Source organism: Mauremys reevesii, unplaced genomic scaffold, assembly GCF_016161935.1.
Source record: "Mauremys reevesii isolate NIE-2019 unplaced genomic scaffold, ASM1616193v1 Contig29, whole genome shotgun sequence".
In the NCBI taxonomy this organism is placed as follows: Eukaryota; Metazoa; Chordata; order Testudines; family Geoemydidae; genus Mauremys; species Mauremys reevesii.
Genome location: NW_024100839.1, coordinates 247861 through 272182, shown reverse-complemented (window position 1 = coordinate 272182; position 24322 = coordinate 247861). Strand labels below are relative to the sequence as shown.

At 51.5% G+C, this 24322-nt stretch overlaps 5 non-coding genes across 5 annotated transcripts; 3 read left to right on the top strand and 2 right to left on the bottom strand.

The window, feature by feature from the left end:
* Positions 1-695: 695 nt before the first annotated feature.
* TRNAS-GCU lies at positions 696-777 on the top strand. Its single transcript has one exon. It is a non-coding gene; the product is annotated as a tRNA-Ser (tRNA).
* Positions 778-7764: 6987 nt separating this feature from the next.
* Positions 7765-7981, bottom strand: LOC120393657. The gene has a single exon (XR_005592109.1). It is a non-coding gene; the product is annotated as a small nucleolar RNA U3 (small nucleolar RNA).
* Positions 7982-16187: 8206 nt separating this feature from the next.
* Positions 16188-16260, bottom strand: TRNAF-GAA. Its single transcript has one exon. It is a non-coding gene; the product is annotated as a tRNA-Phe (tRNA).
* A 5872-nt stretch (positions 16261-22132) lies between these two features.
* On the top strand, positions 22133-22205 carry TRNAF-GAA. The gene has a single exon. It is a non-coding gene; the product is annotated as a tRNA-Phe (tRNA).
* A 1411-nt stretch (positions 22206-23616) lies between these two features.
* TRNAK-CUU lies at positions 23617-23689 on the top strand. The gene has a single exon. It is a non-coding gene; the product is annotated as a tRNA-Lys (tRNA).
* Positions 23690-24322: the final 633 nt, after the last annotated feature.

Genomic DNA, 24322 nt, shown 5'->3' with positions numbered 1-24322 from the left:
GCTTCTCCCACTGACATACCTGCCATCTCTTGGGGAAGTGGATTAACTAAACCCACAGGAAAACTCTCTCCCATCAGCATAGAGCAGTGGTTCTCAAACTGTGAGTCAGGACCCCAAAGTGGGTCATAGCCCTGTTTTAATGGGGTCACCAGGGCTGGCATTAGACTTCTTAGGGCCTGGGGCTGAAGCCAAAAGTCTAAGCCCCACCACCCAGGGCTGAATCCCTCAAGCTCTGGTTTTGCCCTCCCCCAACTGGATAAGAGGGCACAGTGTGAAATGTTTGGGGACCACTGGTTTAGGGTGATGTTCTCAATCACTTCTATGAAGTCCAATAAAAGCTATTCCTCACCCACCTACCCCCTCCATCAGGACCGACTAGGTATGTTCTGCTGCCCTTCACTCATGCAGGAAGGATAATAACATTTCATTCCACTCAATCCTAAAGTGATTTGTAACCTGCCACCAGCCAAAACTGGTCATTTTTGGGAAAGTGGCCCCATCATGCTGCATATCTAGGCAGAGTAGGTTTGTCTATACAAACATCGTCTGTTCCTGAAGTCTTTCCCCCAGCTCCTCACTAGATGTGAGGAGGGAGCTCATTCAGCCCCTGCTTCCGCTTAGTATTTAAAAATGCCTTATTGCCCCTGTCTCTGCCGGCCTTAGATTTCTCCTCCTGTCCTTTTCTTTACAGTTCTGATGAGGTGGCCGAGTGGTTAAGGTGATGGACTGCTAATCCATTGTGCTCTGCATGCGTGGGTTCAAATCCAATCCTCATCGGATGCATTTAGTCTTCACCCATCCTTCATAGACAACCATCTCCCCATTTGGTACAATGACAGATCAAACAATGGTACTTCTTGCAAACAGAAACTCAGAACGCCCTTACTTTAAATAAAATGTCTAAATCCCAGATTTCTAAAAAAAAAAAATTCTCTAGTTCTGTATTTCTTAGTTTTTATCTCAAAAGGGAACATCCTCCTCATCTCCCTCAACCACCCTGGCACCTCCCCAAATTATTAAAATATCCTCAACCCGAGCAAGCCCAGAGCAGTGAACCAGAGCTAGTGTCTAGACCAAGCTGTTCTGAAGGAGGCAACTCAAACATTTTCTCCCTGCTTCCCTTGGCAAGGTCTGACTGAGAAAACAAAATTCCCCAGACTGAAAATTTTCTGCTGAAACACCCATACTAGTCTGTTTGGGGACGTTGATTTGAATCTATTATTATTATTCTCTTCTGATTCATCTCAGTTCAGTGTTTGTCCTCCAGATGTGTTTACAGGTATTGAGGTGTGGGGGAGAGAGGCCAAGTCATGATGTCTCTTCCTCCCTTTCATAGTTTCTTCCAACTTGCTAGGAAGCTCCTTTGCTACGATGTGAGTCAAGCAGTGTCCATTGTCGCTGTGCTATCTCGGAGAAGCCTGCATTGTACACAGTTCCTGGGATAGTCCTTGGGAGTGTGGATCCCTTCAATGGGCCAGCAGTGAGTCTGGCTCCTCCCTTGTCACACCTGAAAGGCTGGTGGGGGGCATTTCCCAACCTCATAAAATATCCCAGTAACACACACAGAGCAAAACTTCATAACTTCCCAACCAATGCGAGCACACACAATCCAACACGATATTAATGTTCAACAGATGAAGACTTTTGAAATGACACCTCACCAGGCAGACTTTGTACAAACCATCTCATCATTATATGAGAGTGATGAATATGGGGCTTGCAGGGTGCTGCTTTGAGCACAGCGTGCCACACCTGGGCTTCCATTGCAGTGGAGACGTACCCTTAGAGTCCATCTCTCCTGGGATAAAGATGGCAGCAGGGCTGGCCTGGGTCATCTGACTTGGGCTCCTGGAGCTAAAGCTGAGGGGCTAAAAACTGTGGTGCAGATATTTGTGTTCACACTGAAGCCTGGGTTCAGAAACCCTCATGGAGCCTCAGAGATTGGGCTCAAGCCCATATGTCTGCACTGTAATTTTATAGAGGTTGGGAGGGAGTTTAGCGAGTGGAAATGGTAAAACCGCATTGAGGGAACTGGACCACTGACCTATCAGCTCTTAACACCCAAACTTTCAGTAACTCTATTATCAGTGCCTGCGAGTGTAATTTAAGCCATAGGTCCATCTAGCTCTGAATCTTGTCTTCTGACAGTAGCCAATACCAGGTGCCCCAAAAGCCACTCCTCAAGGTACCACTGGGAGTTGAACCCAGAATCTTTTGTTTACAGGACAGGTGCTTTACTCAGCTAAGCTATGACACCTGTGGTTACTTAAGCTGTTGTGTCTGCCCACACCTGAATCTCTGCCAATCCCCACTGGGCCCTGACAAGCGTTGTTCGTGTTTGGATTCTGTAAAGCAGAGGAGTAGGTGAAGTTTTGGTCCCAAGGTGTGTGTGTGATTCTTTGGACAGGTCTACACTACAAAATTAGGTTGGAGTAATTACATTACTTAGGCTGACAATGCAGTTATATTAACCTAATTCCAGTGTAAATAGCAGCTCAGCTGTCAGAACTTTCTGGAGCTATGAAAGGGGAGGGACCCAACCTCTGTAACAGGAATGCAGGGCAGGTGATTTCACGGCAGGCATGGTGGGATACTTGTGGAGGCCAGTTATGGTGATATAATGACCAGCAGCATTTAGACTGACAATTTGTCACTTTAAGTTTGCTGCAAAAAGCTCTAGGCCGCTTGTCAAGGTGGTTTTATTTTGTCACCAAAAGAGGGAAGTTTTGTCACCAGACATGGCATTGCAGTGTGTGCACCAGCCACAAGCTGCTGACAGAGGGAGCGTTGTGTGTTTTTCACACACCTGAGCAATATAATGATGCTGAAATAACTTTGTAGTGCAGACCTAGCCAAAGATTCACACACACACAGAGCTTGCAAGGAAAACCTGACCTGCTCCTCTGCTTTGCAGAATCCAAACACAAGCAAAGCTTGTCAGTCCCCAGTGGGGATGGCAGGGAGTCCGGTGTGGGCAGACACGGTAGTTTAACCATAAGTAGGCACCATGGCTTAGCTGCCTAAAGTGCCTGCCTTGTAAACAGGAAATCCTGGGTTCAACTCCCAGTGGTGACTTGTTGTGTAACTTGTGGGGCACCTGGTATTGGCTACTGTCAGAGGACAAAACACAGAGCTAGATGGGCCTTTGGTCCAGCCCAGTATGGCTGTTTAGATTATACTCACAGGCACTGATAACAGAATTACTGAAAGTTTGGGAGTTAAGAGCTGATAGGTCAGTGGTCCAGCTTCTCACAGATGACCCCCCTCCCTCTGGGACAGGGGCAGGTCTGAGCTCTCACAGCAAATGCTCATTGTGGCTGCCAGAATCTGTGAGTGGCTCATTTAGTTTCCACTGAGGGTTGCTTCGTGCACCGTGTGTGAGAAAGAAAATCCTAAACCGCCCTTTGAAATAACGAATGCAGCAGGACGTGTTATTGTCCCTGCCCCAAAGCAGACAGACCAATGGAGAACTGCCATTGAGTCCAGGGTAATACTCCACTGCCATTTTACCTTTTTTGCTTGCTAAACTCCCTCCCAACCTCGTGGGGTCCCAGAGCCCAGTATTGAGCTTGATCTGAGATGTCTACAGTGCAAATTTACCATCCCAGGGCCCTAGCCTGGGAGCCTGCACTGGCACGGGGCAGCCATGGGTGTTTCATTGCAGTGTGGACATAGCCCAGCATTATGTCTACACTGCCATTAACACACCCACGTCACTATTCTCAAGCCCTGGGTCAGTTGATTCAGGCTGGTGGGGCTTGTGCTGCAGGGTTATAAAATTACAGTGTAGATACTTGGGCTTGAGCCCAGCCTCCGAGACCCCACGAGGGGTGAGGGTCTCCAAGCCTGGGCTCCAGTCTGAGCTCCAGGATCCCAAATCAGCTCATCCAGGCCAGCCGGGCCAGCGGGATTTTATCACAGTCTAGATACCCTCTCAGGGTACGTCTACACTGCAATGTAAGCCCAGGGTTAGCAGAAGTCATGTCAGCAGCCCCAACACATAAACATAAACCACGAGGGAAAGTCCCACCCCCAAATAAGCTGGGCAGTGTCCTTCTCCCTACGATTCATAAGTCCAGCAAACGAAAGTCCTTTAACATGAGCCATCCCCTCTCTGCACCCCACTCACAGCTGTTGTCCTTAGTCAGTGCAAGCCCAGAGGTGCCTCTGTAGAGTTCACCTGCCATCCTGGGTGGAAAAGGGGGGAAATAAGAAGGCTCCATACTCACTATGTTGTCTAGGGACTCACTCATCTCTTCACAACCACCCTGTCCTAACGTTGGTCTGACACCTCAATTTTAGTATTGAGACCCAGAGCTTGGCCCACTTGGCTTTGGAACCCATGTCCCCTGCCTAGCAAGTGCTATTGAATTGAGGGTGAGTCCCTCAATCGGGGTCTGCCAAGCCCAGTTGTGCTGCTCTCGATTCACACAACAAGGATAAAAACCCTTTATTTCTCCTGCCCCTGTAACATGGAGACTGGGAATCCAACACCAGCCACCAGTGATCATTTCGGCAAGCAACCCAACAGATTTCCAACATATTGTAAAATCCACATGCAGACTCGTACACGAAACCTTGCAAGAAAATCTTCCTGAGGGGGTCTGAAGCACCTGCTGCTGGAGGGAAGGAGGGAACCGTGGGTTGGGATTGAGGAGCAGCATGAGGAGGAGGGGGCCTGTGGATGGGGATTGAGGGGCACTGGGAATAGGAGGGGGCTGTGGGTTGGGACAGAGGAGAAGGGTGAAGAGGAGCAGGCTCTGGTTGGGAGTGAGGAGCAGTGAGCATAGGAGGGACTGAGGGCTGGGATTGAGGGGCACTGGGAAAAGAGGGCACATGGGTTTAGGCTGAAGAGCATCCTTGTTTGGGGATCCAACAGGAAAGGGGAAGGCAGCAGATGATTCTAATTCCTTAGGGATTTTCAGGTGTGTGTGTGTGCGTGCGTGCGTGCGTGCGTGCGTGCGCGCGCGTGCAGGGAAGGAACATGCTATATGCCCAGAGACAGAGGGGCTGTCAGGAAGTTGCCCCTTCAAACCCCCACACAAAAAGGCCCTTCTGAGGAAAGGGAAAATCCTGAAGAGAAAAAGTGACAAAGAGGACATAAGAAAGACAGTTTAAGATCTTTGTGAGTAGCTGATCACCTGACCAGAAACTTGAACTGTGGACCCTCAGATTAAAAGTCTGATGCGCTACCAACTGAGCTAGCCAGGCTGAGAAAGAAACCAAACAAGTTGGTGTAGAGGAGAAACTAATCAAGAAAACAAGAGCGGGAAACAATAGGGGAAACCTGCTGCTCTCTCTGGCCCGGTCAATACTACGATTTTATATCAAATTTAGCAGCGTTAAATCGCATTAACCCTGCACCCGTCCACACAGCGAAGCCCTTTAGATCGATATAAAGGGCTCTTAATACCAGTATCTGTACTCCTCCCCGACGAGGGGAGTAGCGCTGAAATCGGTATTGCTATTTCAGATTAGGGTTAGTGTGGCCGCAATTCAATGGTATTGGCCTCCGGGCGCTATCCCACAGTGCACCATTGTGACCGCTCTGGACAGCAATCTGAACTTGGATGCACTGGCCAGGTTGACAGGAAAAGCCTTGTGAACTTTTGAATTTCATTTCCTGTTTGCCCAGCATGGAGCGCTGGATCAGCACAGGTGACCATGCAGTTCCAGAATCCAAAAAGAGCTCCAGCATGGACCGTACGGGAGATACTGAAGCTGATCTCTGTATGGGGAGATGAATCTGTTCTATCAGAACTCCGTTCCAAAAGACAAAATGCCAAAGCATTTGAAAAAATCTCCAAGGCCATGATAGACAGACGCCACAACAGGGACTCGACACAGTGCTGAAACTTAAGAGCTGAGAGCTGAGACAAGCGTACCAGAAAGCCAAAGAATGAAATGGATGCTCATGGAGGGAGGGGCAACTGACGTCTGTAGCTATCCCACAGTTCCTGCACTCTCCGAAAACCATTTGAATTATTGGCTGAGTTCCCAAAGCCTAAAGGGTCAAAAATATTGTCGCAGGTGGTTCAGGGTATATGTTGTCCCCCTCCCTCCCCATGAAAGCAAAGGGAAAAAAATCATTTCTTGCCTTTTTTTCCAATGTCGCTGTATGTCTACTGGATGGTGCTGGCAGATGTGGTGCTGCAGCACTACACAGCAGTGTCCCCTTCTCTTCTCTAGATGGTATGGTAGGACTGATATCCCTCATCGTTGTCCCATGAGTGCTCCTGGCAGGTCTTGGTGAGGTCAGTTGGGGGTGCCTGGGCAAAAATGGGAATGATTCTCAGGTAATTCTCTTCTTTAAGCTTTGTCTAATGGAGATTCAGTCCTGCCTGGAATATCATAGCAGCTGGAGGCTTCCCTCCCCTCCCCACTTTGAACTCTACTTGCAGAGGCAATAAAGTCAGTGTTGTTTCAAATTCCTGCATTCTTTATTACTTCATCACACAAATGGGGGGATAACTGCCACGGTAGCCCAGGAGGGGTGGGGGAGGAGGGAAGCAATGGATGGGGTTGTTGCAGGGGCACCCCCTAGAATGGCATGCAGCCCATCATTTCTGCAGGATGTCTGGGGCTCTGAGCTGGAACGACCGTTTGTCTCTCTGGTTCTTTAGGAGGCTTGCCTGATAGTCTAGGCAGGACTGACTCTCCCTTCAGACAAAACTTAAAGAAGAGAATGACCTGGGGAGTCATTCCCATTTTTGTCCATATACCCCTGGCCAACCTCACCTAGGCCGGCCAGGAGCATCCAGGACAGCAGCAGACAGTACAGTATAACTGGTAACTATCATTGTAAACTTGCAAAGCAGCAGATGGTACAGTATGGCTGGTAACCATCTTTGTTAACTTGCAAAAAGCAAGGGAATGCTGCTGTGTAGTGTTACAGTACCGCGTCTGTCAGCACCATCCAGTAGACATAAAGTGACGGTGACAAAAGGCTGAACGGGTTCCATGATTGCCGTGCTATGGTGTCTGCTCAGGCAATCCAGGGAAAAGGGCGCAAAATGATTGTCTGCCGTTGATTTCACAGAGGGAGGATTGACTGATGACATTTACTCAGAATCACCCGCGATGCTGTTTTTGCCCCATCATGCACTGGTATCTCAACCCAGAATTCCAATGGGTGGGGGAGACTGTGGGAACTATGGGATAGCTACCCACAGTGCAATGCTCCAGAAATCGATGCTAACCTCGGTATATGGATGCACACCGCCGAATTAATGTGCTTAGTGTGGCCGCGTGCACTTGACTTTATATAATATGTTTCCAAAAACCGGTTTCTGTAAAATCAGAATAATCCCATAGTGTAGACATACCCTGAGACAGCTTTAGAACCCTCTACCCACTATACGGCCAAGAGACAGCTACTCTCAGATCCTGTGTGGATTGTCTGATGGGCTTGGGGCCAAGAGCAAACTGCATACCCCCTGCCAGAGCAGGAGAAGTAAAAATAGGGGCTTCCCAAAAAATGGGACAGGAAGAAGAGAGAAGTGGAGAGGCAAATGGAAAAGGAAAAGAACGTGCAGACACAGAACACTACCTAAATACTGAAATAGATTACAAGAAAAAAAAGAGAGAGCAGCATAAAGAAATCTTTAAACTCTTTCAGTAAGTACTGAACTAGAAACTTCTAAAACACCATTTTCACACTACCTTTACTTTTTTTAAAGAGAACTGAAGAAAAACTTTAAACAAGTTCAGATAATACAAAAAAAACCCAAAACATTTATTTTTAAACTTGTTTTATAAGGACTAATCACTCAGTCTGTGCTCTTTTCCTCTCAGCTTCCCAAAAGGAAAACAAGAACACTCATCACTAGCAGACAGCAAACACATTAAAGCAATACTATCCACTCACTTCATGCTCAGAAAAGAACACTTTAACTCATCCTCGTGGTTAGCGAGATCAGACACTTTCAACCACAATTCTCTAGTTACAAACTATAGAAATGATGCCTGAAAGTACAGTCTTAACAAAACTGTCTTCGGCTACACATCCAGGCTAATATGCACAAGCTTTATTCCCACGGTGAATGTTTTCATACAAGGGGTTTCACCCCCAGCGAATTAAAGAACAAAAATCTAAAACCAGGTCCCCATTTCATTAAAGCACAATTGAGACAGCTTTAGAAGACTGGCCATTAGAAGATGTTTATGTCGCTATTTACAGAAACACACCTCCTGATTAGCATGTGGAGCTCCTAGCAACTAATCAAACCCTCTTGCTTTGCCATACCTCTCACAGGCTCCTCTGTAGCACATGACAGCTTGTCAGGCACAGACAATCGGGACGGGTCAGCCTTATCTAGCATGCTCCGCAGCTGTTTCTCTCTGGCTTGCTCTCAAATTCATCTGCACTAGAAGTTTTTGCAGGGTTCTATGTTACCGGTGGTACCTGCACTAAATCAGTGGCTCTCAACCTTTAGAGACACCTGTACCCCTTTCAGGAGTCTGATTTCTCTTGCATACCCCCATTTTTTACCTCACTTAAAAACTACTTGCTTACAAAATCAGATGCAATATTTATAAAAATAAATCCCTTGAATATAAGTATTGTACTTACATTTCAGTGTATATAGAGAACAGTATAAACAGATCAACATATGAAGTTTAATTTGTTACAAATTTGCTAGTGCTTTCTATGTAGTCTGTTGTAAAACTAGGTAAATATCTAGATGAGTTGCTGTACCCCCTGGAAGACCATTGGATACCCCTGTTTGAGAACCACAGCACTAAATCACCCTTACTTTTAGAACTGGTGCCACTTGAACCAGGGCACTCTGAACCATTTCAGTGCTAGTAGACAGTGGCAACACAGCTGCACTAGGTCTGTTGTTCCTCCCTGCACAATTCCCACTTGGAAAGAAGATCTCTTCTGGTCTGACTTTATTTACTATTGTGAGCTGCATAGGCAACTTTCTCTGTGTTATGTGAGCACCATTCACACAATATATATACTACCTCTGCAGCCATGGGTGGCGGGGGAGCCCCCACAGCCCCACACCACTGTATATGGACCCTGCAGCTCCCAGCTCCTACAAGTAGACCCCAGAGCTCCCAGCCGCTGTGAGCGGACCCAGGATTTCCCAGCAGGCATTGATGGCGTGAGGACCCTGCAGCCCCACGTCATTGCTAATAGACTCTGCAGCTCCTTGGAGCTCCCAGCTGACACAGGCAAGTGAGGGAGCCCCCAGCGCTCAGACACCGCAGGCAGAGCCTGGACTGCGCAGTCACCATGGGGGGTGAGGAGAAGCCTCAGCCAAATGCCATTGCAGATGGCCCCGTAGCTCCCAGCCACTGCAGGTGGATGCCAGAGCCCCCAGCTGCCATCGGGACCCCATGGACCATGGCCACCATGGGCAGCGAGGGGACCCCATGGCCCCCAGCCACCATGGGAAGCGAGGGGACCCCATGGACCCCGGGCACCATAGGCAGTGAGGGGACCCCACAGCCCCCGGCCGCCACAGGCAGCGAGGGGACCCCATGGACCCTGGGCGCCACAGGCAGTGAGGGGACCCCACAGCTCCCAGCCGCCATGGGCGGCGAGGGGACCCCATGGCCCCCGGCCGCCACGGGCAGCGAGGGGACCCCATGGACCCTGGCTGCCACGGGCAGTGAGGGGACCCCATGGCCCCCGGCCGCCACGGGCAGCGAGGGGACCCCCCAGCTCCCGGCCGCCACGGGCAGCGAGGGGACCCCATGGACCCCGGCCGCCATGGGCAGCGAGGGGACCCCATGGACCCTGGGTGCCATGGGCAGCGAGGGGACCCCCCCGGATCCTGGCTGCCACAGGCAGCGAGGGGACCCCATGGACCCTGGGTGCCATGGGCAGCGAGGGGACCCCCCCGGATCCTGGCTGCCACAGGCAGCGAGGGGACCCCATGGACCCTGGGTGCCATGGGCAGCGAGGGGACCCCCCCGGATCCTGGCTGCCACAGGCAGCGAGGGGACCCCATGGACCCTGGGTGCCACGGGCAGCGAGGGGACCCCATGGACCCCGGGTGCCATGGGCAGCAAGGGGACCCCATGGACCACGGGTGCCACGGGCAGCGAGGGGACCCCCCAGCTCCCGGCCGCCATGGGCAGCGAGGGGACCCCATGGACCCTGGGTGCCATGGGTAGCAAGGGGACCCCCCCGGCTCCCGGCCGCCACAGGCAGCGAGGGGACCCCGCAGCCCCCAGCTGCCACAGGCAGGAACTGTCACCCAGCGACCAGCAGAAAACAGCAGCGGGCGAAGGCATCAAGCAAACTCTCAGCTTCTGCTGCTGCCACTCCTTCAACTGGCTCTCGGTTTGCCCTGTTCACTCTGCGTCGCTGCTGCTCCACGGCATTGTCCTTCACCCTGCTGCTGAGAGCTCCTGTGTCGCCACTTCCCCTGCAGTCACCTGCCTGTCTCCTGCGGCCACGTAGTGGGGGAACCTCACTACAAGTGCAGACTGGGCAGCCTCTTTCATTGCAACACCATGGGCAGGGCGTGAACCGCCAGCTGGGGGAGACTAACGCCCTGCCCCGCCCCTTCCACCTGAGGCCCCGCCCCTTCTGCAAACACCCCTGTGCCCAGCGTACACCAGCCCTTAGATCCCTCTTGGTATTTCAATGCAGGCACTGACCTGTGAGAGGAAAACATCAGCTCCAAACACAGGGACTGAATTCCCCACATTTAATCTCGCTGCACTTTCCAGAAAGTCACAACATTCATTTAATTCTTGTTAGGACAGAGAAAAAATAAGTGACACTAAGTTTTTGGCTCAGTTAAATAAAATTAAGTGTTTAATTAACATAGTAAAAATATGTCCTGATTCCGCTAAATAACACCGCAACCGGAAATAAGAAGAGACAAATCTTGTCAGTGACGACTAATTTTGCAAATGATCTTCCCATTATTAATTTCCACACCACCCCCGTTGGAGGTCTGGGCACCTCCAGTGTCACTGCTCTGCAGTCACCTTCCCCTTAGAATTGTTCTCGGACATTCCCAAATTTGGAAAATTGTGCAGTTCACAATGTGAACAGTGACCCCGGCTCCTTCCTGCACCTGCTCTACATTGCTCCACAGCAGCTTCTCCACCTGCAGAGTCACCCCAGCACTGCAGTGCAGCCGCCCAGGGTTTTGCAAAAATTAATAATACAGAGTTTGGAGGAAAGGAAACATTTGTGAGTTGTGGAAATAGGAAAAGGCAACAGTTGTGGTGTTACAAGAAGGGCAGTTTTTGGTTTAATAATAAAACCCAGTTATATAAAGGTAACTGTATGTGCAGCTCTGTGCACTCACGTTGGATGGAAGCTTAGTAATTAAATTATACAAGAGGGTCAGGTAAAGTGGCTGCTACCACCACTATGTTTTGTCCCGTGAAGCCTTTACAGCCATTCTGAGGGGAAATGGGCCCTTTGCCCACAGAAATGGTCTATAGGGGACGGCTGCAGGCAGCAGGCGGAGAGATAATCTCATCAAAATGATTTGACTCCTGGGTAATGTTAGCAAAATCTCTAAAGGAATGTCAGGGGTTTCTATTGGCACTTAACTTGCCTGCCCCTGGCTGGCTCTGGTTGTACAAGATGGACGTGTAATTGGGGTACAGTTGTGTAAAAAAAAATTATTGCAGTGCAAGGGATGTTAGACAAAACAAAATGTTTTGTGTAAGGTTTTAAAAACCTAAACTGAGACTTATGGTTTGTAATATAATGTCATGAAGGTTAAACTATGGAAGGAATGTGCTTTTTCCCAGGACGTGTGCAGTGTATATTGGAGAAGGGGTAAAAGAAATGCAAACAAAACATGGTACTTAATTCAAACCCTATTAGGGCTCCAAAGGGAGCCACAATAGGTTGTGGTTTCTTTTTCAGATCTGTGTGTTTTGAAGCAGAAGATGAAAGTGGAAAGTAATCAGAACTCGGGTGGAAGTTGACTGTGTCCCTTTAAAGACAGTCTCTGAGCTGCTGATGGCTTTGGATCCAAAAGCCAAGCCCGAAAGCCGGTGTGAATGCAAATGACCTAGCTGATGGGGGAAGGAGAGAACTGCCCATCAGTGGCAGCACAAAGGAGCTGCAAATAATAAATACATCTGGTCAGCAAACAAGCTACTGGAAGACTCAGATTGTGGCCCTCCAGGAAAGGGAGATGAAAAAACAAGTCAAGTCTGAAAATAAGGGGGACAGTTAACCCTAAGGAGTGTGTGTGTGTATGTACAGTGCTAAAGCTAAATCTAAAGCTGTCTCTCAGCTATTACCTGAGGATAAACTTAATGCTTGGTACAGCAGAGAAACTATTGCAAACTTGGTCTGTTGTACAAGAGGGGAAACTGAGGCACACCACTTCATGAATTTCATAAATGACCAGTGAGGGGAGTAATTCACTATCTGACTATAGAACAAAATAAGGACAGCCTGGAGGGAATTCTTCTGTTTTTCCTGCAATTAGCAAGGAAATTTGTAAAAGGAAGTGGTATTATTATTATTAAGCACTAATCTGTCCCCACGGGGTGGGGGGGGGGGTGCGTGGAAATTGTTTCTTTTGTTTTTCAGACACTCTATGAGCAAGCTGGTGCCAGCAAAAGACTAAACCATAATACCATGAATCTATGTTTTGTATTGTTTGTCTGTGGTGTTTGTCTTGTTGTTAGCATTGTTGTGTTTCAATGAACAGAAAAACCTCATGACATGAGTGGGGATGGCTTCAAAAGGCTGACCTGGGGGAAGATGTGCGTGGACATTCAAAATGCTCGACAAGGAGGCCAGCACCTGTGTAATAGCTACCATGGTATCTGGAAGTGAATCGGCAGCTAAGGTGGGCCCCACAAGCCCTATGGGAATAATGAGAAGGGGATTTGCTCGCTGGGAATCAATGGAGGGGTGTGTAAAATGGTGTAAATCCAGAGAAGATGTTTGAATGTGCCCCTCCCTGATGGCCGTGGAGGAGCACACCCAATGGCCCGTGGCAAGGGGTGGACAATTGGGTGTACTGTGTATGAGGTGTTTTGCTGGAAATGTACATATTACTGGGGGCACAATTACCCCAGCCCCTAACCAAATTCCACACTACACACTGCTCTCTGGGCTTTGGCGCACAGATAGATCTGTGAATCTTCCTGCTGTGAATAATCGAACCAGCGCATACAGCCTGATTCCACAGCACGTGGTTAAGTTGGTTTGGACAATAACCCATTTCTCTGTGGACATTCAATGGACTTATGATATGGACAAAAGCACGAAAACCTGCAGCGGCAGCATATTGCAACTGCCAGCAACTGGACATGTTAAGAGCTTGACCCCGTCGAAGGAGGAGAGGAGGTGTTTCGGTGGTGGCCGGGATGTTGGACCATGCTGCAGTGCTCAGGTCTCTCGGTGTAGCTGTGGATTATTACAGCGGCTGGTGTATTGCTAAGTATACTTGTGATACGTTGCCTATGGAAATAACCTAGAAGTAATGGAGTAAGCCCCTCCCCCCTGCACTAGACAACCTGGACCCAACCTTCCCAGGCCCACTATAGTGGGAAGTCTGGAACACTAATTGGAACAGGTGTGGCACACCCGTATGAGAGAAGGTGCAGGGCACTGTACTACGCACAGGGCAGTGGGACAAATGGAATATCAACACCTTCCACCTTGATGCCTGGCCCAATCAGGAAATGTGTCACCATATGTCCTATGTCTTGCTAAGGGGGTGAATGGGAACAGGGACACAGGCAAGGCTCTGTGGCGTCAGAGCTGGGATGGGGACACCGAGGAAGGAAACTGGAATCGTTGCTTGCTGGAAGTTCAACCCAATAAACATCTAATTGTTTGCACCTTGGGACTTTGCGTATTGCTGCTCTGTGTGTACGCAAGAAGGACCCGCTAATGGGAGGGTGAAGGGATAAACCCTCTAACACTAACTAACATCTAACACACATTTCAACCTCTTCTTTTCACACTGTTGCTCATTCTCAGGGGCTGCTTTGACTCCAGACAGATCCATTCTCTTTCAGGACGGCCTTGCTCTTTCCGTCTGTTTCACTCACTGAGGTGTGGGAGTAAACACTCCTCTTCCCTCTAGTCTCAGACAAACACTAGCATTAATTGTTTGCTACTGAGGGGTTTAGAAAGCATTTGTCAAGATGCCCATTTCTGGGGCATTTTTCCCAAGATCCAATATTTTGCGTTCAAACATCTCCCAGCTTTCTTGGTGAAAATAAGGCTAAGGTTTCCTTGCAATATAGAGGCAGTTTTTCACCCCAGATGGGACTCGAACCCACAATCTCTGACTTAGAAAGCCATTGCCTTGTCCATTAGGCCAGTGGGGCCCTGTGGAAAAATGGAAATTCAATCTCCTAAATGCATATTTCTCATATTAACTTGGAAGCCAAATAACCTCTTTCTGCACCTTACAGAAATGTCTGCATCCCCTGGCAGCGAGGCTACTGGGGAGGTCGCTTACAGAGCTGAGCACCACCTTTCTGCCAGCCATCTTTAGAGAAGAAGGCTCTTTTCCCTGACAGCCACACAGCGCTGCCTAGCATCCCGAGAGCCTCCCTCGTGTTCTCCCGCAGCAGCCGCCTGCCGGTGTGGGTGGGAAAAGGGGACCAGGAAGCACTGCGGCCTCATTACGGGACAAGAGGCCCTCACCACCCCCAGGCCTGCCTCTTGCCTTCAGCCCAGGCAGCCAGAGGAGCCGGGGAGCTCCCTGGCAGGCCGCCGCCTCAGCCAGGAAATAAGGAAAAGGGGATGAATGAAGAAGTCAGGAAATAACAAGGAAATGAAGAGGTTTGTCGAATGGGTTTCTGCCCGATTTACCATCTTCTCAGCTACCGCTCAAAGTTAAAGACCTAAAGTCGACCTATCGGCATAAGTACAGATGGTTAGGTGGGAATTAAAAGGAGCTGCTGTCACAAGTGTTAGGTGCCTGCAAGCAGCATGCAGACTGTTGAAAAACACTGCAATTAGAGGCTCAGATGAAACGTTTGCCCTAAATCAGAAACGACAATAGGACGACCAGCAGAACGCCACTCTAGGTAAACGGCCGAGTACTGGAGGCTGTTAGAGGCAAAAAGTCATTCCTCAAAATTTGGAAATCAGATCCTAGTGAGGATAATAGGAAGGTGCACAAACTCTGGCCTGTTAAGTGTCAAAGTGTAACAAGTCAGGCCAAGAAAGAATCTGAGAAGCAACGTGCTAAAGATACAAAAGCTGAGCATAAATCCGGTCAATGCGAGTCCTGGTCTGTCCCCGCAGAAAGGTGAACCCCCTCTGTGGCTGGAGTGAGCTCCTCTAAGCCGACCTGCGCCAGGTAGTGCTCATTGTGAAAATGTTTCCTCTGACGGTTGGGAAAACAGGACCAGCGGTGCTCAGGCTGGCTGACACAATTAACCCCCCCCCCCAACAACAACAACGAACATCATGCAGTCCAGAGGAAGGGAGCCTTTGATCTTCCCTCTCATGCCTTAACTGGGGACCATACACACTAATATAGCAGTAACCAGTGCCACAGAGCACAAAGCCCACCAGTAATGCCCTCCCTGGTTGGAGCTCCAGCCCCTTCTGTACTCGCACCACGAATGTGACTCCAGCCCCATCATTCTTCCCTGGCCAGGAGGCCCTTCCTCCAATCACCCTCTGCCTATTGAGCTACCCTAGAGTTATTAATGGGCATTTCCTGAACACCCACCATGGCTAAGTCCAGCTGCTCCAAGGCACTGAACATCAAGCACCTCCTCCTGGGCCCCCAAGTCCCTTCCACCTTCCACACGGCCACTTTTACAGATGCCCCTTCCCTGGTACTGCCCTTGCTCAACTGCACAGAGGAGTTTTCATCCCCTATTCCTGCCTGTCACTGCCCAGCAGCCCTCTGGCACCATTCCTGAGGGTCACCCTGTCTTGCTCTCTTCCTGCCATGTTGGGAAAGACAGCTCTCATCCTTAAAGGTCAGGTGGGCCAACTAGGGGCAGAAGCCCATTCTATGTTTTCCTACAGCAGAGCCCAAGATCAGAGACTCACCTTCAGGGCCACCCAGAGGGGAGGCAAGTGGGGCAATTTGCCTCAGGCCCTGCAGGGGCCCCGTGAGAATACAGTATTGCCACTTTTTTTTTAATGGAAGGGGCCCCCAAAATTGCTTTACCCCAGGGAAACCCTGCTCATCTTGGGTGCAGGCACCACTGGGCTTCTAGAAAACAAGCTGCCCCTGCACAAAGAGGATGAAAGCACCTGCCAAAGCCTGGGATTGAACCAGGGACCTTTAGATGTTCAGTCTAACGCTCTCCCAACTGAGCTACTTTGGCAGCTGTATGCCAATGTTTTGGCCTGTTGCTTCTCTGCCCGGGATGTTTTTGCAGCAGTTGCACACAAAAACTACGTCATTGGGAGGTGCCCATGAAGACAAGACTCGCTTTTCCCTGCCTTGCTCAGCTTGACTTGCTGCCTCACCCCGTTCCTGCCCTAGTGCCCGGGTTGACCTGGTGGGGGAAGGGGACTGGAGGCAAGTGGCATGGGGAGGAAGTTGAGCTGGACCCTGAACTAGACTAGACCCTGGCGGTGAGAATCTGGCCACCACTTGCCGCCCCACCCTGTTGTCCTGGCTTCCCCCACTGGGCGTCATTTCTGGAGGGAAGTGGGGCTTCTGCCTCCCCTCCCCGATTTTCACACCGCAGAGGAGTGTGAACAGGAAAACGAACAGCTGCTCCACACCCCCACCGGAGGCACCCGACTCCCTTAGCTGCTCCCCTTGCTCCCCCCCAGCTCTGCTACTGAGTGGAAGCGTCCTGTGCCCATCACACAGAGCTCGATTAATCAAAACCCTCTTCTGCCAGCACCAGGCCTCCTGCTTCTTACACTGGGCCTGCAAGCGAGGGGGCGGCTGGCACAGCGCCAAGAGTCTAACCTGTGAGGCAGGAGGCGGCTGACACCCGCAGCCTGCTGGGGAGCTCCCAGAAGTTATTAAGGGACAGAGACTCCTCAATGCCCTTAGTAACAAGGGTTTGGGGGTCACCGAGGCCAGTAAGAGGGTCACTATGTCGGCCCTATAACCCTGGATATCAGGTCACTGTGCAGCTTTGATCTAGAGCTCGGATCCCAACAACCAACCAGCAGCCCACAGCCTCCCCCTGGGTCTGCCCCACCTGGTTCCTCCTTACAGGCTGACCTAACCCCCCTTCCAGCCCCGGATTCACCCCCTAATCATCCTACTGCCACTCAGAGCCACAGCCGTGGAGGTGCTGAAGGAGGGAGGGGTGACTCCAGGGTGGGGTTCTTCTCTAACGATGGCTGGCAGAAAGGTGGTGCTCAGCTCTGTCAGCCACCTGCCCAGCTGCCTCGCTGCTAGGGGATGCAGACGTTTCTGTAAGGCCATTAAATGGGGTATTTGGCTTCTGAGTGAATGTGAGGAATGTGCAATCCTGAGAGGGAATTTCCATCCTTCTTTTTACTGCTCTTCAGGGCCCCAGTGGCCTAATGGATAAGGCATTGGCTTCTTAAGCCAAAGATTGTGGGTTCAAGTCCCATCTGCGATGGAAAAACTCCTTCCTTCCTGTATATTGCAAAGAAGCCTTGGTGTTATTTTCACCAAGGAAGCTGGGAGACATTTGAACCCAAAGTACTGGATCTTGGGAGCAATCCCCCAGAAATGGCATCTTCCACTTAACAAATCCTTTCTAAACCCATCAGCAGCAAACAGTTAATACTAGTGTTTGTCTGAGAATAGAAGGAAGGGGAGTGTTTACTCCAAAACATCCATGAGCGAAACAGACAGAAAGAGCAAGGCAGTTCTGAAAGAGACTGGATCTGTCTGGAGACAAAGCAGAACCTGAGAATGAGCAACAGTGTGAAAAGAAGAACTTCAAATGTGTGTTAGGTGTTAGATAGGTTGGTCTGACAAATTTCAAGAAAATACCAATGCTCGTAGACTGATGCAGACACTGGCTGCTTCTGATCTTTTACTGAGAATTCATTGAGAAATATTTTCCTTAACTATGTTATGGAATATTGGGTGGGCTATGAAGGCATCATTCCTCCTGCTTTCACCCTTCGAGACAACACGGCTACATGGCATGCGGCCAGTGCTCACCTTCCAGTCAACTGCTAGAGAAGACAACACAGACAGGGATGGCAGCAGGGCAGCCTGGAGCTCCACGGAGATGGTGGGACCAGGTCTCATCAACGGGGAGGTGGCCACCCCACCATGCACAAGGCAGAGCCAGCAAGTGTGGTGTGTGCTTCACCATGCCCCTACTTACTGCACATGGTGGTGGAGGGCAGTTACTGAGTTTGGTTGGTCTGGCAAATTTAGGGCTTGGCTACACTTGCAGATGTAGAGCACTGGGAGTGAAACCACAGCAGGGAAACCGCTGCCTTGTGTTCACACTGACAGCTGCAAGCGCACTGGAGTGGCCACATTAGCAGCTCTGGCAATGCCACAGAGAGCAGTGCACTGGGGTAACTATCCCAGTGTGCAAGTGGCTGCAACGTGCTTTTCAAATGGGGGACGGGGGTGGAGTGTGACAGGAAGTGTGTTGTGCGTCCGTGGGGGGAGCGACGGTGTGTTTGGGGGGCTGACAGTGTCTCAGCATGCTGTCTTGTGTGTTCGGACAGCAGCAGACCCCCCCTCTCTCACACACACTCACAACAGCAGCATTCCACACTAATGGTTGCTTTGTCCCAGAGCAGATAAGCAGCCGGCTGTCAGAAACGGAGCTTTGAAAGGGGATATCCGCATGCCTGCAACCGATTTCAAAACAATGACCAGAGTGGGCACTTGACTTCAGGGGATTATGGGACATTTCCTGATGCCAAACACAGTGCAGTGATGCAACACGTCGTCCACACTGATGCCCGGGTATTTCAGCAGGGCTCAGCGAGCTTTATACTTCTCATGGAGGTGGATTACCCAGAGCGCTCCAGCTGCAGAGCCCAGGTGCTCCATGTGCCTTGCCAGTGTGGACACCTCAGGAGTTAGGACCCCTGGGGCTGCTTTAATGGGCTCTAACTTGCAAGTGTAGCCAAGCCCCTAGACTATGTCACTTGTGTGACTTACTTCTGCTATTGTAATAAATATAATAGACATGCAATGGTCAGAAATTGCACCAGCAGAAAAGTATATTGCAGGGAAACCATAAGGAAATTAAGAGTTTAAATTATCCTCCACATGTCCCACATCCCACTAAAATGAATCCAACCCACAGGTCACATGGGCAAAAGTATCAGTGTCAGGATGCTACATTGTTAGCATAGTAAATGAAGCTGCAAAATAAATGATATTTAAATGACCTCACTCTATTTTTTACAATCCGGTGTTAAGAGGTAATAGATACAGATGGACACCAGGCAGGGTCGTTTGGAGGATGAAGCCTTTATGCTTCCATCCCCCATCACTCTCAAGTTTTAACCAATTAGGACAAGTCAGCAAATAAGAACAACCTCAGGTCTCAGTAACTGCTGCAGGTAGCAAAGTCCTACAGGGAGCAGTTTCTGGCACTACACCTGTGCAGCTCTGCTCCCCGGCTCTTCTCGGGCTCCTGCTCTCTCCTTAGCTCTGCCCCACTCTGGCTCAGGCAGTTCCAGCTCACACGGAGGATGGGACCCCCTGGCCTGGTGACTCCCTCATTACACTGCCTGGCCTGTCAGTGCGGCTAACTTGGAGCTTTGGCCTCTCCCCATTGCCCAGGGGACTGTCAGTCTCAGGGTCCTGATTTCCCATTGGCCCTTCCCCCTTCTATTGGTGCTGGGAACTAGCCAACCAAAAACCCCACTAAGTTTTAGTAAGGGGCCAACAGTCCCTTACTTGAGCCGGCCCCGTGAGGGTCACTGATGCACAGACACAGCAGCATGAGTTGGTCCCATGGTGTAACAGGCAGCACTCAGGACTCTGAATCCTGCAATCTTAGTTCAAATCTCAGTGGGACCTTGTGGTTTGACCAGATGCTTGGGATTCTCACAGCTTCACCTGATGCCCACAAGTTTGGCCATTTTGCTTGCAGCCACATTACCTCTTGTCCACATGGCACTTGAAGGAAGGAGTGCCAGCAGGGGCGGCTTTAGCAATCCTGCTGCCCCAAGCAGGACATGCTTGCGGAGGTTCCGTTGGTTCCGCGGCTCCGGTGGAGCATCCGCAGTCATGCCTGCGGCAGGTCCACCTGTCCTGCGGCTCCGGTGGACCTCCCGCAGGCATGACTGCGGAAGGTCCGCCGGAGCCGCCTGCCGGCAAAAGGCCTCCCCAAGTGCGCGTTTGGTGCACTGGGGTCTGGAGCCGGCCCTGAGTGCCAGGGCCAGTCTTGATAGTCAGGGCTAGGCAGGATGGAGGAAGAGTCACAGGCTGGAGCCCAACACACCTTTCCTGCTCAGCGCACCTAGAGCAGAGGCGGCTGGTGCTGACAGCTGCAAGGGAAGGCTTAAAAGCTACAGAGCAACTGAGGGCAGGGCAAGAGGAGGAGAGGACCATGGCCAGCAGACAGCCACAAAGACACCCGGCCAGCCTGCTCCCTGCCCAGGGGCGGCAAACGGATAGACAGGTGGGGTGCATGGATAGAAGAGGCAGCGAGCCTAAAATCTAAAAGGGGAGTGTGGGGTCTAGTGGTCAGAGCAGAGGAGGGGGGTTGGTGGTCAGAATTCCTGGGTTCTATCTCCAGCCCTGGGAGGGGAGTGGGGGCCAGTGGTTAGAGTGTGTGTCGGGGGGAGAGCAAATATTGGGACAGTCCCGATAAAATCAGGATGTCTGGTCACCCTACATCAGGCTTCAAGTTAAGAATCATTTCCCCTTCCCGCTCTGTGGGAGGGGAGACTGTTAAACGCGCTCTCTGTGCGACTGCACATGGCTAAGCAAAGAGAACAAACCCCCAATCCCCCCTGTGCTTTGGGAGCCAGGTTTGCGGTGGGAATCCTGTAGTTCAGATGACTTCACGCCTGGGCATTGGGATTCTTTACCAGTTTCTCTGGCATTGGGGTAGTTTTGTGCTCACAGCTGTGATGGCCGAGTGGTTAAGGTGTTGGAGTTGAAATCTCTCCCCACCCCAAGTAAATCCTGTTCTGCTCCTTTCATAGAGATGCCTGGGACACCCCCTCACACTGTGTCCCTGAGGGGTCAGGCAAACTCTCAGCACCTGAAGCCTCTGCCACTCACCTGCTGCCCCATAGATCAGCCATAGCCCTGGTTCTGCTCCTCTCTCTAGAGTGTGAAAGGAGCCAAGTCAGCGACTCCATGGGAGCTACGGGGCTGCAGAACCAACAGAGCAAAAATAGGTGCTCAGCGCCCACTGGCAACCAGCTCCCGCCCCCCACTACAGGCCTTGCTGACAAGCTCCTCCTCTTCCCCTTCAGCCCCTCCCACCTGCCAGTGATCAGCTGTTTAGTGGGGTGAGGGAGGCGCTGGGCGGGGAGGGGGAGGAGAAGGGACAGTAAGAGGTGGGGGAGGGAGAGGAATGGGGCAGGAAGGTGCAGGGTGGGAAGAGATGGGATAGGGGTGGGGGCTTGGGGAAAGGGGTGGAGTGGGGGCAGGGCCTGGGGAGGAAATGGGGGATTTGTCACAGACCCCTCTAGGGCCGGCCCTGATGGGAAGCACCGACTATCACAGTGACAATAGAAGTGACCAGCATTGCGGGGGAGGCTGAGGGAGATCCGCACTCACCAGGTCTCTTCTCTCCCCCCTGGTGAGCCAGACACTGCTCTCTCCTGGCTCTCACTCTAGCAGCTGGACACCAAGGAGCCATTTCCCCACAGGAAGTGCATTGAGTGCCCCTGTGGTGCTGGGGGGCTGGCACTGCTGCTGCCTGTGGGGCTGGCAGGGGGGCTGATGTCTGCACAGACTCTCAGCTGCCAGGCCGGAGGGGGCACTTGGGACCTTACCAGACCGGCTCAGTGAAGACGGGGGGTTGACAGAGCAATACAGACGCTCTCCAGAGCACGGAGCAGCAGCCGCCCATGCAGCCAGGCAATGAGCATTTCCCACAGCCTGGAGCCGAGGGGGAGGCGGCAGCTGCTGTTCCAGCTCCTCGGGGACAGGCCCTGTCAGCCAACGGCCACTTCTTACTCCCCACAGCTAAGGGCGTCGGGTTCCTCCGGTGGGGGTGTGGAGCAGGCGTTCGTTTTCCTGTCCTTTTTGTGTGCAACTGCTGACAAACACATCCCAGACAGAGAAGCAACAGGCCAAAAAACTTTTATGCAGCTGCTGAAGTAGCTCAGTTGGGAGAGCATTAGACTGAAGCTCTAAAGGTCCCTGGTTCAATCCCAGGCTTTGGCAGCTCCTTTCATCTCTCTTTGTGCAGTGGTGGCTTGTTTTCTGGGAGCACAGCAGTGCCTGCACCCAAGGTGAGTCCCTGAGCTTGGGCTCTGCAGTAGGAAAACATAGAATGGGCTTCTGCCCCTAGTTGGCCCACCTGACCTTTAACAAGGAGAGATGGGAGCTGCCTTTCCCAACATGGCAGGAAGAGAGCGAGGCAGGTTGACCCTCAGGAATGGTGCCAGAGGGCTGCTGGGCAGTGACAGGCAGGGATTGGGGATGGAAGCTCCTCTTCGCAGCTGAGCAAGGGCAGTACCAGGGAAGGGGCATCTGTAAAAGTGACCCAGCAACACCTCTCCTCCTCTGGGCACCTGGAGCAGAGGCGGCTGGTGCTGACAGCTCCAAGGGAAGCTTAAAAGCCACAGAACAACTGAGGTCAGGACTGGAGGAGGGCAGGACCATGCCTAGGTGTGGCTTTCAGACAGGCACAAAAACACCCAGCCAGGCTGCTCCCTGCCATGCCAAACACCCACTGAAGGTCACCAGCATGCGGGGCGGCTGCTGATGCTCTGTGGCCAACGTCCCAAGATGGTAGGAAAGCAGGGCCAGCCCCCATGGTGGGGCCTCTGACTGGTCCCACTCAAGGTGCTGACTTTTGCAGTGGGGCAGGAGATTTTACCCCAAGAGGCTTTTCCCCAGCTGGTGAGAAGCAGAGAAACACCCAGGCTCCGAAGACGCTATGTAGCAAGTACCCTCCAGCACAGGGACAGGCGCACACGCTGGCCCGGGAAGCCGCCCACTTTCTTTGGCAAGTCAGGAAGGGCAAAGGCTGGAAGCGCCTGGGGCTCATGCCCCAGCCTTTGTGACTCCCACCCCCCAACTTCTTCCTGGGGCTCTACCTGAAGTCAGAGCATTGGCCTGAGCGGCCAAGAAGAGTTTCTAGCCTTGAACGGAGCAGGATGTTCAGCACAACTGCAGAAACACAACCACCAAGGGACTTGACCCCTCAGTTTTCTGATCCACACTCAGACACCTTATCCATTAGGCCACCTGGTAACATGATAAAAACCCCTCCAAGCTCTTCTTTGGAAAAGGGGGACATTGTTCTTCTCAGGTCATCTGCTGAGGGGGGCCGAGACTCTCTGGGCACAAGAAGTCGAGTTCCCAGCGACACGTGAGACTTAATTCTATGGGTCTAGGTGCAGGGTTTTGGCAGGGAGGCTCAGGCATGGGGGATTGGGGTGCAGCGGACGGACCGGCTGTCTAGGTGTGGAGATTTAGTCGCACTGAGGCACAGGAGGGAGGAGGAGGAGGAATCCTGCTGACAGGCAGTGGCTGTGCAGAAAAAGAAGAGGGGTTCTGGGGACTTTTTTTGCCTCTCATTTGCCGGCCTGCTCACTCTTGTGCTGAACGGTGAAGATGATCTCAACAAGCCCAGGTAGCTCAGTTGGTAGAGCATCAGGCTCTTAATCTGAGGGTCCAGGGTTCAAGTCCCTGTCTAGGTGCTCAGCTTTTAAGTTGCCTTGTGTGCCAGGAGCCAAATGATTCCTGGTGCTGTCCACCAGCCACATGCGGATTCCCAGAAGCCGTGGCCATTTCCTGGAAAGGTTCCTTTCCTCAGGAATCAGGAGAGAGGCCACATCCACAGGAGCAGGCCTAGAACACAGTGTCTCTGGCTGGCAGGAAGCGCTGTGGGGCCAGGTGCTGAGAAAGCCCAGAGGGGGAGCAGCAGAGATGGGGGGAAGAGAGACAGAGAAGCAATGAGGACAGAGCACAAGTGTACAGGGGGTTCAGGTCTGGCTATTGTGGGGAACTTCCCTGGTTTATACACGACCCTGGTGGAATTGGCTGGCGGAAGGATCTGAGTCCCCACTCCCCTACCCAGAGGCTGCCTGACCCCAAGGACGCTCTTTCTACTCTCCTGTGTGGCAGAGACCTCGTAACCCCAACAAGGCTGGGCCCAGGAATCCTGGGGGGTTTGATGACCCCCAATCTTGTCATGATCACTTGAACGAGGGCTACAGTGTCTCCACTCTGGGCACTTCCCTGACCCACTCCTCATTGCATGTGCTTCAAGCAAACACCATTTACTACCCAGCAATCAATGTAAAACATAAGGAAAGATGGGAAAGGAAAAC